The 12,946-nt window shown below is 44.1% G+C and overlaps 1 long non-coding RNA gene across 10 annotated transcripts in view; it reads left to right on the top strand.

Moving 5' to 3' along the window:
• The window catches only part of LOC110599379 (uncharacterized), a 58,843-nt gene that overhangs the window by 39,401 nt on the left and 6,496 nt on the right, over positions 1-12,946 (top strand). For 3 of the 10 annotated variants that reach the window (XR_013437841.1, XR_013437839.1, XR_013437838.1), the window contains exons 3-6: positions 2,871-3,049; positions 3,780-3,901; positions 5,090-5,220; positions 8,935-9,298. This is a non-coding gene — a long non-coding RNA (uncharacterized LOC110599379). Of the gene's footprint in view, positions 1-2,870; positions 3,050-3,779; positions 4,704-5,089; positions 5,221-8,934; positions 10,628-12,031; positions 12,941-12,946 lie in introns of those variants that run through there. The other 7 variants (XR_013437843.1, XR_013437836.1, XR_013437837.1 and 4 more) reach the window with 7 other exon arrangements.

Genomic DNA, 12,946 nt, shown 5'->3' with positions numbered 1-12,946 from the left:
AGGGCGTAGAATTTATAATCAGTCAGACCTGAACTTAAATTCCTTAGTGTATACTTATTTATTGTATGACCTTGAGCCTGAGTTCTAGTTCACAGAAAACAGAGAGACTCTCAGTATTTACCTTATAGGTAGTTGTGAAAATAAAGACTACCCAAGTTAGAGCATTCAGAGTCTATTTATGTAGAGCTGGCTATGACAAAGGAGTTGGCCACCATCAGTTGAGTTTGGGAGATTTGAAGGCAGGAAAAGCAGTGGGAAAGCTCTAGAATGGGAAAAGGCGTAGGCGTGGGTCCGCTGTGATTGGAGGCTGTAGGCATGTGAAAGCTGGAGGTGGGCTAGCTGGAAGGGTGGGCTAGCTAGAAACATGGGTATGTTTGACTTTCTCCAGTTAGTCCTAGGTTGGAGGCAGAGCCAAAAACCAGGGAAGCTGGCAGTTATTGATTAAGTCCTGACTATTTGGAGCTAATTGCTATCAGGTGGTGGTTTGGCTGCCTGGACTAGTATCTGCAGATTGTGCTCCTGGGTTCTGTTTTTATACATGATCTGGCCATTGTTCGTCTAGTTTCTCATGATTAATATTACTTTATCATAGAAATGAATATATACGTACAATTGTAAATTATTAATACCATTAATATTAAATATTAATGTGACTAAAGTGCTTAGCAGAATGATTGACATATAACCAGTGCTTAATAAGTATTGGAATGGGAGAAAAACATGGAGAAATAAGTTTTTGAGAATACAGAACTATGAAACGATCAAACATTTTAAAAACCAGGCTTAGTATGCTTCGTTTTTGAGAGCAGGATAGACTGGACAGATAAGATAATTTTTCTAGCTTTAAGATTCCAGGATGCCAAGGGAATGTCTTCCTGGAGTTTCACACATGAACATTTTATTCTATTGCCACTGTTTCTTGGTGGCAGAGGTCGCTTCATATCTGTGCTCCCTAGCACAGCCCCTCCAACAGCACCAGTCATCAAGAAATGCTCAGGGTCAGCATCTGTCCGTGGACCATCTTTTCACTTGCAGAAGACAGCGAGATTTGAGCCTTGTCCTTCCACTTGCAATCTGAGTGATTTGGGGCAAGCCATGTCTTCATTTGAGTTTCCTTCTCTGTAGAGTGGGAGTAAGGGCCTGCCCAGTCTACCTGACTGAGTTTGTGGTGAGGTTTAAATAAATCAATGTGCATGAAAGCACTTGCCAACGGGACATGGAGGGCCCTCCATAACAGTCTTCTCTTTATGGAGTTCTCTATCAGAAAACTGCTCCCTAGGGTGCAGTCAAAACTTTCTCTGTTATTTCAGACTTGGGCCCCCAGGCTTCCTTCAGGGGTGACCTAGGAGGAGTGGACATGCTTCACCACATGGCAGCCCTTCAAATATTTCAATACAATGATTATGCTGGTATGGCCCATGTAAACTGGGAGAGGAATGGGTACACAATGACAGCTCTGAGCTGTTGCAAATGAAAACACTTCTAAGGATGCATTGAGACCCAGGCATAGCCATTTTCCCCACAAGGGGGAATCCATTTTAAGTTCACATCTGGTGTAGCACAATCTTGGCCAAAAGTGAGTAGGAACTAACATGCAGGTTACTGCAAAGAGCAGCAACCAGGAGCTTTATGCAAAGGGGCTGAGGGGAAAGCACAGTTCCTTAGTAACACAGACCACAACATTTGCTACATAAAATAAATTTTGATCAATAATGATGTAAAACTTTTCAACATTTAGTAACAAAGGCACTGTTTTAGCAAAATGGATGCCCAGAGTCTACCAATGGGATAAGAATATGGCAGAACTCAAAGGAAAGGATCCATAGACCGTCCCTGTCCAAAAAAAAAAAAAAAAAAAAAAAAAAAAAAAAAGATTGAGTTGAATCAACAACAGGATGTTCATGGTTTTCAGTTTTTTAAAATTAAGTGACTGAACAGTGTACAGGATATAAGCACAGTTTAGCTTAAATTTTCTCATCTCTCTGTTTACCCATGCACCATGGAATCTGTCTTTCCCACCTGCTAACAGCATACGGGGTAGATTCCAGGGGTGGCTTGCATTTGAGGTATTTAACTTCCAGTCCAGCCTAGTCCTGCTGAAAGTTCCATCTCATCTGATTTAAAACTTGCCTATTCAAACTGGATGATTTTGGGAAAATACAGAGGAATATGTTGAACACAGTTTGGGGATACAGTCAGCCCAATTCATATCTGAGGAAATGATATAGAATAACTGACTATGGCAGTTCAAAAAAAAAATAAGAAAGAAAAACAAACCAAAAATGATGGTTAAGAAGCCTGAAAGAAAATGCTCATAACTAGGCTAAAAGTCACAGTGACAGCAATCCAATGAAAACCATCAGGAAGCAGGCCACCCATAGTTTCAAAGGCATGGGAGGAAAAGATTCCTGTGCCCAAAGACCAGGAAGAAGCTTTGCTTCTCTCTGGTGCCATTTGCATAGAGCTCCCTCCTCTTCCACGAGGAGATTTCTATGGCTGCCAGCGGGCACCTCATCCTCTCTGGATCCGTTATTCTTCCTCCTTGCCCACATCTCCCGTGAGCATGTCTCTGTCTAGAAGCTACATAGGTGCTGCCTGCCATTGCTGGCAGGCAATTCTATCATCTTCTTCACCAGCTTCACTGTCCTCTCCTGAGAATCATCCCTCCTGCTCATAACATCTTTTTCTTCTTAGTCCTCACAATCTTCCTATGAGTTCTTTCCAGACTTCTCCTTATTTTTAGCTTCTTGGGGAGATAATCACATTTTCTTAGCAGGAGGGCCTGCATGCATCTCATCCTTAATCTTCCTCCATCAGCATCACCCTATTCCTGAAACTGTGAAAAAGTAACAACTTTCTTTTTCTGACAGGCCAAGGCATGTTCACTGTTCAAACAGGACAGAGTAAAGAAACCAAAGAACAGGAGCCCTGTGCACAGCCTGCAAGATCAGCCTTCTGTCCCTACCCGGCCCCAAACAGCAGCTGCTGCAAACTCACAGCTGCTGGCTCCTCAAACTCTGCAGCTCCTTGGTTCTGGGTCCCTGGATCAGTAAGTCCCACCCCCTACTCCCACTCTCACTCCACCATCTCTTTGGAATGCTGCTGTTACATTTTTAGAAGTATATCCTCATCTATTAAGTATACATGTTAAAATGCATATGGATAAAATGACATAATGTCTGAGATTTGCTTCAAAATGATAGGAGAAAGAGGGAATGGATGAGGATGTGGATGAAGTCAGATTGGTTGTGAGTTGTTAATTGTGTAGTAGCTGGACCTCTTTCAAGAGTGCAAAAGCAGAAGCTGCCAGGCCTTGCTGAGGGTCCTCTGCCTCTTCCCAAGCCCACTGGCACTCAGCCTGAAAGGAAGGCACTGTTCTCCAGTGGCATCTTTCCTTGGGGGGTGTTCTTCTACCTGCACTCTGCCAACAGGGCCTTCTGCCTCTTCCCTTTGAGCCCAACCCTGACCTCATGTCCCAACCTATTCTCCCACATAGAGGCCAATGTTCTAAACTCATCCTTACATCTTAGGCTGTTAGGATCCAATCCAATCCAAGGTCCTGCAAGGTGTTGTCCCTTCCTACCTTCCTAATCTATCTCTGAGCCCTACGCTCTCACTGCTGACCAGAGCTTGGCCTCTTCCTGTCTCTCTCATGCAGTGTATCTGTTTCTTCCACCCTTCCACACCAGTTATTTCCTCTACCACTTCCTACCTGTCCCACCTCATTACCTGGTGAATTTTGTTTAACAATTCCTTATTCTAGGAAGCCTCCTTTTCAGGTTGCCAGGATACTGGATGACCCAGATTCCCTCTGGAGAAGGGCTTGCTGCCTCGGTGTGAGGAGAGCATCAGCAGACAGCAGATGGCTTTGGGCTCCACATCCAGGAACCTCGCTGGTGGGGTAGGAGCAGCTAGAGCAGTTCCAGTCAGCCTCAGGTCCCTAGCGTGGGCAGTTTTCTCGTCACAATCCCACGCCTGGTTGGCCAAGGCTTTGACAGGATTGCACTGCAGTTCAATTTCTTTCTCTACCAATCCTGCTTCACCTGCTTCTTTTCATAGACGTTAATCCTGACTAACCATCTTTTACCCCAAGTTGTCTCAGTATCTTCTTCCCAAAAGCCCAACCAGCAGTACCTTCCCATCCCATGCCTGTTTCTGCACCACTCCGGGTAAATGCCTCTTCTAGTTACTTAATCTAATGGCTCACATGCTTTGCTTTTCATACTCTAGCTTGCCATCCCCTGCACAGTAATTATCTATGCCACAGTCTGCATCCCCCACTAGACCCTGAGCTCTGTGTTGCTGCTTTATCTTGCTCATCTGGGTATACTTGAGGCACAGCACAATTGTTGGCACACAATTGATATTGAATGAACTAATAGAAATCCTAGTGATCAGGGTATTGGAAATCAATATCAGAATCCCACTGTTTACGTTATTCATAAAGAATGAGTGCCCCTGTTTTGAGATTTCCTAAGATTTGGCCTGAGAAGTCATGGTTCATTTAATGAAAGCAGCAACATTTCAGAGTATAAAAGCCTTTAGAGAGAAAGAACCATGGAAAAAAAAAAAATCTTCAAGAGGAACAAGCTACAAAGAGGAAGAAAATGGGGACCATGTAGCCATTCTTTGGATCTATAAATAAATAAATCTGTTACCTGGTCAAGATCTTTGGGGATATCTTTCTACAGATATGTATAGAAGTAAGTTTTTAAAATACTCTAGAAGATATATCATCTATCTATCTCTTGATCAATTGATTGATCGATCGATCTACCTCCTTACAGCATTAATTTCCTTTAATAACCAAGAACCCCTCTGGGACTTTATGAGACCCATTATCTATAATTAATTTCATCCAGAAAGGGGCCACCTGGATTCCCTTCATTAGTAGTTGCTGGATAATCAGAGAAGAGGGAAGATGAATTCCTTTTCCTTCTCTCTTACACTCTCTTTCTTTCCTAAGCCGTCCCTACACATCAAGCACATTTGCCAAACCTCTGTAGAGCAAATAGTCATAATAAAACCTGATACCTACTAAATCCTCAGTGTGCTAGACTTATCCTGCTTCACCTGCTTCTTTTCATAGATGTATGTTATCTGAAGAAATTTGCAATCTTGGGGAACAACTGTCTCCAAACGATAAGAAAGCTGAAACTGGAGAGATTTATTAAACATCCTGAAGCTTTCAGGATCCTCAAAAATGGAGTTTAAGTCCAGGTTTGTCTGACCTTGTCCTATGAGCCCAAATTGTGTGTCTGTTGGAATAGCAGAATTTCCAAGTCTGGATCCTGGAGAGAATAGTGGTCACACTTAGGTCTGGCCACTAGAGGGGGCCATCACCAGAACAGCAGCTTTTCATTTCCTGTAGCTATGACCTTTAGTTCAGGGTATCTAGACTTCCTCACAGCTCTTGTTCTGTTTCGCTTTGTTTTTGCAGGACTAAGGATTGAACTCAGGGTTCTCTACAACAGAGGTACATCTCTGACCCTTTTTATTTCTAATTTTGAGACAGGTCTCAGTAAGTTGCCAAGGCTGACTTCAAACCTCTGATACTCCTGCCTCAGTCACCAGAGTAACTGGGATTACAGGCATGGAAGGTGAGGTTTATGGAAGACTTAGGTCATTGAAAGGGAAGAGAGAAGAAACTGAAGACCAGACTCACTTAGTAGCCTAACTCCTCTTTCACTGTTACAAGAACAACACACAAGAACTTAAAAGGATTCTGATTATCCCACCTATGGCTAGTGGGGTCAACAGAGAGGATTGGATGACCTGCTTCGACCATGCTGGGACCAGTCTCTGGTCTTTAGTATTTCCATCAAGAGGAATGCTCACCCCCTGGGACTTGAGCAACATTTCTTTCCCATTCTTGGTTCAAACCTATGGAGGCACTTGCCTCCATTCAGGGGAAATGAGCCTTAGATATAGACCTGCCCAGGATCACTGAGCTAGTAAATGGGAGAATTAGGTTAAGAACCAGGTCTGTGTGATTGAGCCTGACCGTGGATGGTTGTGCAGGTACACACTGCCCCACATGCACATAGGCCTCTCCATATTTGCAGTTTTTCAGTAAATGACAAGCAAATGACTTAAGAATAAATGGCAATCAAATGACTTTCTCTAATTTGCAAAAGATGCGGTTTGAGCCCCCAATTGTTCTGGAATGACTGTAGTCATTTTTCTCTGCACTGTAAATAGAGCATAATGGGCTATTCCAGAAACCCAGATCACCTTGACAGCTGCTCCTTTTCAGTCATCCTCTCGTGCACTTGTATTCCAAAGGTTGCCAGGAATCTGCTGAATCCTAGCCGGGCCCTTGGGTAGGCACAGGAGCTGGAGGTCAGAGGAAGATATAGAACAATTTATCTTGGTAAAGAAGAACTTGATAAAACAACCCATTTCCTATAGATTGGGAAGAATCAGCAAGGAAATGAAGCCTGAAAACTGGAACCAGTCAGACTGTGGCCCAAGTCCATTGCTCACTAGCTGGTGGACAGGCAGTGAGCTCACTAAATTTCCTGGACCTCAGTTTCCTTATCTGGAAGTGGTTGAGGGGGTGATGAGAAGGATCTCCTTTTTCAGAGGTCGTGGTGATTGAATGACATAACACATGTAAAGGGCTTGGTATGGTGCCAGGAACAGTGATGGTCCCCAAAATGTCTGGCTATCATATTGCTAATAGATGTTAACTCAGCAGCCAGAGATGTGTCCCCCAGGGTACTGGGCTGGGGAGTGAAGAAGTCACAGACCTAGAGCTTAGAAACTCTCTGCAGTCCTGTTTGTAGTTCAAGGAGACAGGATGGCTGTGGGAGAGTGAGTCTCACCCTCACCAAGGCCCATCCAGGCATCGTTCCCTGAATTCTGAACAGGAGGGGTGTTGGGAGAGTCTGCCATGGGTCCTAATCATCCCTTCAGGTTCCCACTAGGTATTCCAAGAATGCAATCCCCTGACTACTTTTTTACCCAGACCATTTCTCTGCGTGGTGTTTGCAGCAAGCAACCTTGAGGGATGAGGTAATGTCTGTCTCCCTCTGCACAAAGAGCAGGCTTTTTACAATTCATTATAAAAGCAGTGGAATCCTCAGCCTTGGTGCTCCTCAGCTGTGATGTCTTTATATACAGCATCTGTCTGGCTCCCTGCATTGCCCTGTGTGATGTGAGCGTGAAGCTCATGCTATTTGCTGTGCTGTAACCAAGTCCTATGCCTCTGCCTCTGGAGTATTATGTTTTCTATCAGCATCCATGAAACAGTAACAGACTTGTTTATTACCTTAGGAGTAGGGTAAAATTACAGAGCCCAACAGAAGGCCAGAAGGCTTTGGGAATCTTCTGATCGAAAGAAGAAACTATGAGGTTTTGTCATTTGAAATTTTTTTTTTTTAAATTTTGACCTTGAAATTGACTATAAAGCACACTAGGAACTAGCTAAGAGAAAAAGAACTTACTGAAATCTATCAAAACACTTACCACTGCCCCATAAGTCTCCTTTGGCATCAGCACAATATAGGATGGGACTTTATAAGTGCAGGTGGGCTGGGGGGCAGTGGTGCACACCTGTAAGACCAGAGGCTCGAAAGGCTGAGGTAGGAGGATCACAAGTTCAAAGCCAGCCTCAACAACTTAGGGAGGCCCTGAGCAACTTTGCAAGAGTCTGTCACAAAATTTAAAAAAAAAAATAAAAAGGGCTGGGGATGTGGCTCAGTGGTTAAGCAGTCCTGGATTCAACCACTAGCACCAAAAATAAAAAGTGGTGGGCAGGTGGGCAGAGGAGATGGACCAAGAGGGCTGTAAACCTGGCCACAAGCTCCATCCTACAAGGCGCACAGCTAGCCTTGGGGAGGGGTTGAGGTGGGCTGCCACACTGTAGAGTGTGTGACCTGATCTCCCCAACTCCCTGCCAACCCCAGCATATAAGGGTGAGCTAAGGCTGAGTGGATCAAATTTCAAGGGATTTCAAATTTTTTTTTTTGAAATTATTTTATGTCACTGATTTTCAACATTTTTAAGGAATAGCTGACTGAAACTGGGGATTTTACATCACAAATACCAAGGTTCTCTCTTTTCTACTTTATTAACCATTTTGTATGTGTGTGGTTTGCTACTGGCTCCTCAAATACACGTGAAAAGATGAAAGATAAAAACAAAGAAGCAAACAAATGTCAGAAAGACAAAAGGCCCACATTCAGATCCACCCAGGGAGATGCTAGTGAATTTCAAAGGAGTGACAGAACATGAACCCATGTGTTCTTTGAAAGCTGTGTGCCAAAGCAAGCTCTGTAAAGACTCCTATTTGAAACCTACCTGGGAAATGAGGCTGATTTCATGTCAAAGGAATCTTGGGAAGTGCACGGCCTGTAGGAAAACTGGGTTTTTTAAGTCAGGCATATCCTATTCTTTAATGTTGTTTTTGTTTGTTTGTTTTCAAAAAGAAAATGAAATGAAATATTAAAAGAAAGGAAAGGAGCAAAAAAAAAAAAACAGGAGGTGGAGGGGAAAAAAGCCTGTGAAGCTGGTGATATGGAAAGGGGAGGGCCTTTCCCACAGTTGGAGTCCCTGGAAAACCCCTCAGCAGGTCTGACGGTTAGAGCCCCTGGGCACTGGGCACAGTGGTCTGGTTGGCAGAGTTTGGAAAGAAGGTTTTATGGAAGCCGAGGGGATGAGGACATGATCCATCCTCTGATATCTTACTGCAGGACATGGAGGCTGTGGTGGCTGAGTCTGCCCTGTGCTTCCATTACCCAGGACTCTTCCAGCACCAAATTAGAGGAACCCAGCCTGCTGGCTTAGGCAAAGGGAGAGATATTTTGGTTCATAAACTGAATTAGCAGAGGGAGAGGAGTGCACTTTGGCCAGGGTCGATGGGAACCTGGAGCAGGAACACAGCCTTGATGTCTCTCCTCTCTGCATCTATCTGCTATTTTTCCCTCACAGATCTGCTTCTGTGAACACAAAGAAGGACTGCGACCTGATTCAAGCTGAGAAGTTCTGTATGGAGGAGATGAAGAATGGCCCGGCTTGAATAGCCAAGCAGAGATGTCTTTCTCACAATGGGTGTCATCAGGAGCCTTGGCATCTTGGCTCCCTATTCACTCTTCTGAATCTACCCATAAAAGCTTTTATAAAGCCTACAAAGCCCTTTTGGGGAGCTTCAGCCCTCCCTTCATTCTGGTCATGGGGCTGATTCTTGGAGCCACTGCCTGCTGATGCTAGGAGAAGCCACCTCATGTAGCAGCAGGATGATATCCTACCCAGGACAGTTGTCTGTGTGTCAGAAGTATGGACAGAGGCCCAGCTGGTATGAAAGTCAGGCCTAATTCAAGGTTTCATGTAGCTCCTCCTATGCTGTGCCTTTCCGTATATAAACCCCAAAGCAGAAGTGGCTTTGACAGGCAATGAGGATAGTCAGTGGGAAGATGCTGAGGATTATAGGAGGCTCTTGCTTCTTATTTTGTAGCTCATTTGCTGATCCAAAACACGAACCTTTAAGTCCAGGGCCTCCTGCCCTCACTGCAGTGCAGTGCCATGGGCCATGACTCAGGGCCCTGGCTCTCCGCACTTGCACCGTGTTGGCAAATTCCTCCCTTTGCACGCTGACCTCATTCCCCATTTAATTGGTTGGTTTAGCCCTTGTGTGTGACTTGGCAGATTCACCCCACCTCCACCCCAACAAGGCAAGAGTAAACAGGCTGCTTCCTGGCCCTCTGCAGATCCTGAACTGAGAACTTATGGTCTCAGAATCAATCCCAAGGAACTGTTGGCACCAGCTCTACACAAATAACAATAGTTGACATAGAATGAATGCATTAGCTGTAGCGGGGTCTGCACTGGGCACTGGTCAGCCTAAAGGGAACTTCTGTGAGAAAGAGGCTGCTATCCCCATTCTATCAATCAGGACACTGATGCACAGGAAGGTTAAATGATGGACTCAGGGTTACACAGCTGGAGGCCAATTTCCAAACCCACAAATCTGACTTTAGAGCAGGGCCTTCTATGTACTTTAAGTCTTTTTTTTAAAGTTAATGTTTTGTGAATATACATGATGGTAAGATTCACTGTGGTAGATCCATATACGTACATAGGGAAGTTAAGAAGATTTAGTCCACTGTTCCTCCTTTATCTGCTGTTCCTCCTCCCTCCCTTTCAATTCCCTTCTAGTACACTGATTTCTTTTATCTTCATGGACCCCACCCCTGCCCTTTCCCTTTCTCTCCCCTAGTAATTTTGGACTAGCTTCCACATATCAGAGAAAACATTCAACCTTTGACTTTTAGGGACTGGCTTATTTCATTTAGCATGGTAGTCTCCAGTTATAGCCATTTACCAGCAAATGCCATAATGTCATTCTTCTTTATGGCTGAATAATACTCCATTGTATATATACACCAATTTTTAAAAATCTATTTGTCTATTGAAGGACACCTAGGTTGGTTCCATGGGTTAGCCATTGTGAATTGTGCTGCTATAAATATTGACATGGCTATATCACTGTAGTATGATGATTTTAGATCTTTTGGGTATATGCTGAGGAGTGGGATAACTGGGTCATATGATGGTCCCACTCCTGTTTTTTTGTATTCATACTGTTTTCCAGAGTGGTGACACTAATTTACAGTTCCACCAACAATGTTTGAGTGCATTTTTGCCCATTTTATTGATGTGTGTGTGTGTGTGTGTGTGTGCGTGCGTGCGTGCGCACGCAAGCATGTTTTTGAGTTCTTTGTGTCCTGGATATGATATATCCACTATCTGAGGAATATGTGGCAAATACCCTTCTCTCCTCCTTTAGGCTCAGAGAGGGACCTTCTTAAACACTCCATGGCCAGTGGTGCACTGAGGGGAGGTCATCAATTCACCTATTCATGTTATCACATTGCTGAATGGGGAAAGATTTCATGGGGCAGGGGTGGACTTCCTGGGGCAACGTCCTCTTGTTCCACATTCATGTCTTTAAGCCCAACAGTAATAACAATATAATTACAATAACTCACAGGGTTATTGTAAATATTAAATTAGGTAATGCTCACAATATGCTTAGGACTTGTTAAGTGATCAGGAACTGTCAGCTCTCCCTCCTTGGTGTGACTGTGGGCAGTAGCTCTGCAGTGCTTTGCAACAGCTATTGCAGAGCAATTCTGTCATCTAGCAAATACCAGCAGATACAGCATGAATGCGATTGGTCAGCACAATCTGTCGATTCAATCTCAGGTTCTGCTCATAAATTGCTTTCCCTTTTCAGTGTGACACTCTGGGGCCTTCTGTCCCCATGTTTCCTTCCTAAAGCCAAAGTAGCTATAGTGAGGGAAAGGGACTTTGAGTCACTGGGCTTGCATGAAGCCAAGCTTCAGACTTTGGGCTGTCTGACTTTACACAGACAATGTCTTCAAGCCTCAGTTTCCAGGTATTTATGATGGGAGGATAATGCCTACCTCACAGTTAGAGGGGAGAATAAAATGAGAAAACGTATGTAAAACAGATGATAGATGATAGATGATAGAAGTACCGACTCTTCAAAAACACAAACAAGAACATGGAGCTCTTTTCTGGTGCAGGAGTTTGAAAAGTCCCAGCACCCATGCATCATGGGCATAGATGGCCCCCACTGCCCCAAAATCACCAAGGGGGCTTGCCCAAATCTGGCTCAGCTGGCATTTTGCCCTGACCTTGGGAAAAGGTCCAAGTTCTCTGTTCTCCTTTTCTCCACCTCTGTAAAAAAAGAATGACATTTGCTTCTAGATATTTCTGCAGGCAATGGTAACAGCATAAAAGATACACTCGGGCTCTTTAGGAGAAAGGCATTGTGCACACGCAGGGGAATGCCACTCTTTGAATGACCGGTATCACTCTACGGAAAACAGATGTGAGTGGTGGTGGGTTTTGTGTGTTTGTTACTGGAAGCCCTGATGCAATGAGCATTCATGGTTCCCTGCAGCACACAATGACAGGCTGGACTGAGAGCTGCATGTGACCTGAGCAGCAGCTGGCTTTGCATTTTGTGATTATTACTTCTGTTTGTTTCGATGTGCAACAGTTGCACATGCCAGGCAAGCTGCACCCTGAGCCCAAGTCTGAGTGTTTGAATAGAAGGGGACAGTGATGTGACAGAAGGAACAGAGAAGGTATTTCTTGTTTATCAATGTATAAAGTACTTCATACACCTATGTTTATTTAAAAAAAAAGAAGAAAGAAAGAAAGAAAGAAAGAAAGAAAGAAAGAAAGAAAGAAAGAAAGAAAGAAAGAAAGAAAGAAAGAAAGAAAGAAAGAAAGAAAGAAAGAAAGAAAAGTAAGGTGATTGTTATGCTTACTGACACCAGCCAACCCCTTTCTGGGAAAAACCGAATTGTGGAGGTAAACAGAACAGAGAAAGTGGAGGGGAGGGAACACTACTGGCTCATTGTGAGCCCTCTCAGTGGCTGTTCCAGGAAGACTGGGGCAGTGGCACAGCAGGTGGGCTCTGCTGCTGCTGGTGGAGCTCTCTTCTGTAATGGTGTCCCAGTTGTGAGATTGCCACATGCAAAGTTTGGTGGGACCTCTGTTCTTATCTGGGGAGGATGTCCATCCTGTCCCCTCCAAGCCTGGACTGCAGTGCATCCTGGGCACCAGCCATCAAATTCTTTCACATGTGGAGAATAACGGGGTCTTAAAACATGTGCCCAGAGATCCTGGTGTATATTTTCCAACACGAATGAACAAGTCACATGTTTTTTAAATGTACCTATCTTCTGACCTTGATCAGACTTGAACATGAGGCTGCTTGTCATAATGAAAAGGCTTGACCTTTCGAGTCACCCAAGCCTAGGCTCAAATGTCACTTCTGGTGATCTGCTTGTGGGGATTTTTCTCCTTTTCCTCCTCCCCTCCTTCCTTTTTTTTGGTCCTGAGGATTGAATCTAGGGATGCTTTACCACTGAGCTATATCCCCAGTCTTTTTTTTTTTTTTTTTTTT

This window comes from Ictidomys tridecemlineatus, chromosome 4 (genome assembly GCF_052094955.1).
Source record: "Ictidomys tridecemlineatus isolate mIctTri1 chromosome 4, mIctTri1.hap1, whole genome shotgun sequence".
NCBI lineage: Eukaryota > Metazoa > Chordata > Mammalia > Rodentia > Sciuridae > Ictidomys > Ictidomys tridecemlineatus.
Note: the sequence above shows the minus strand (reverse complement) of the source record. Positions and strands in the feature narration are given on the sequence as shown.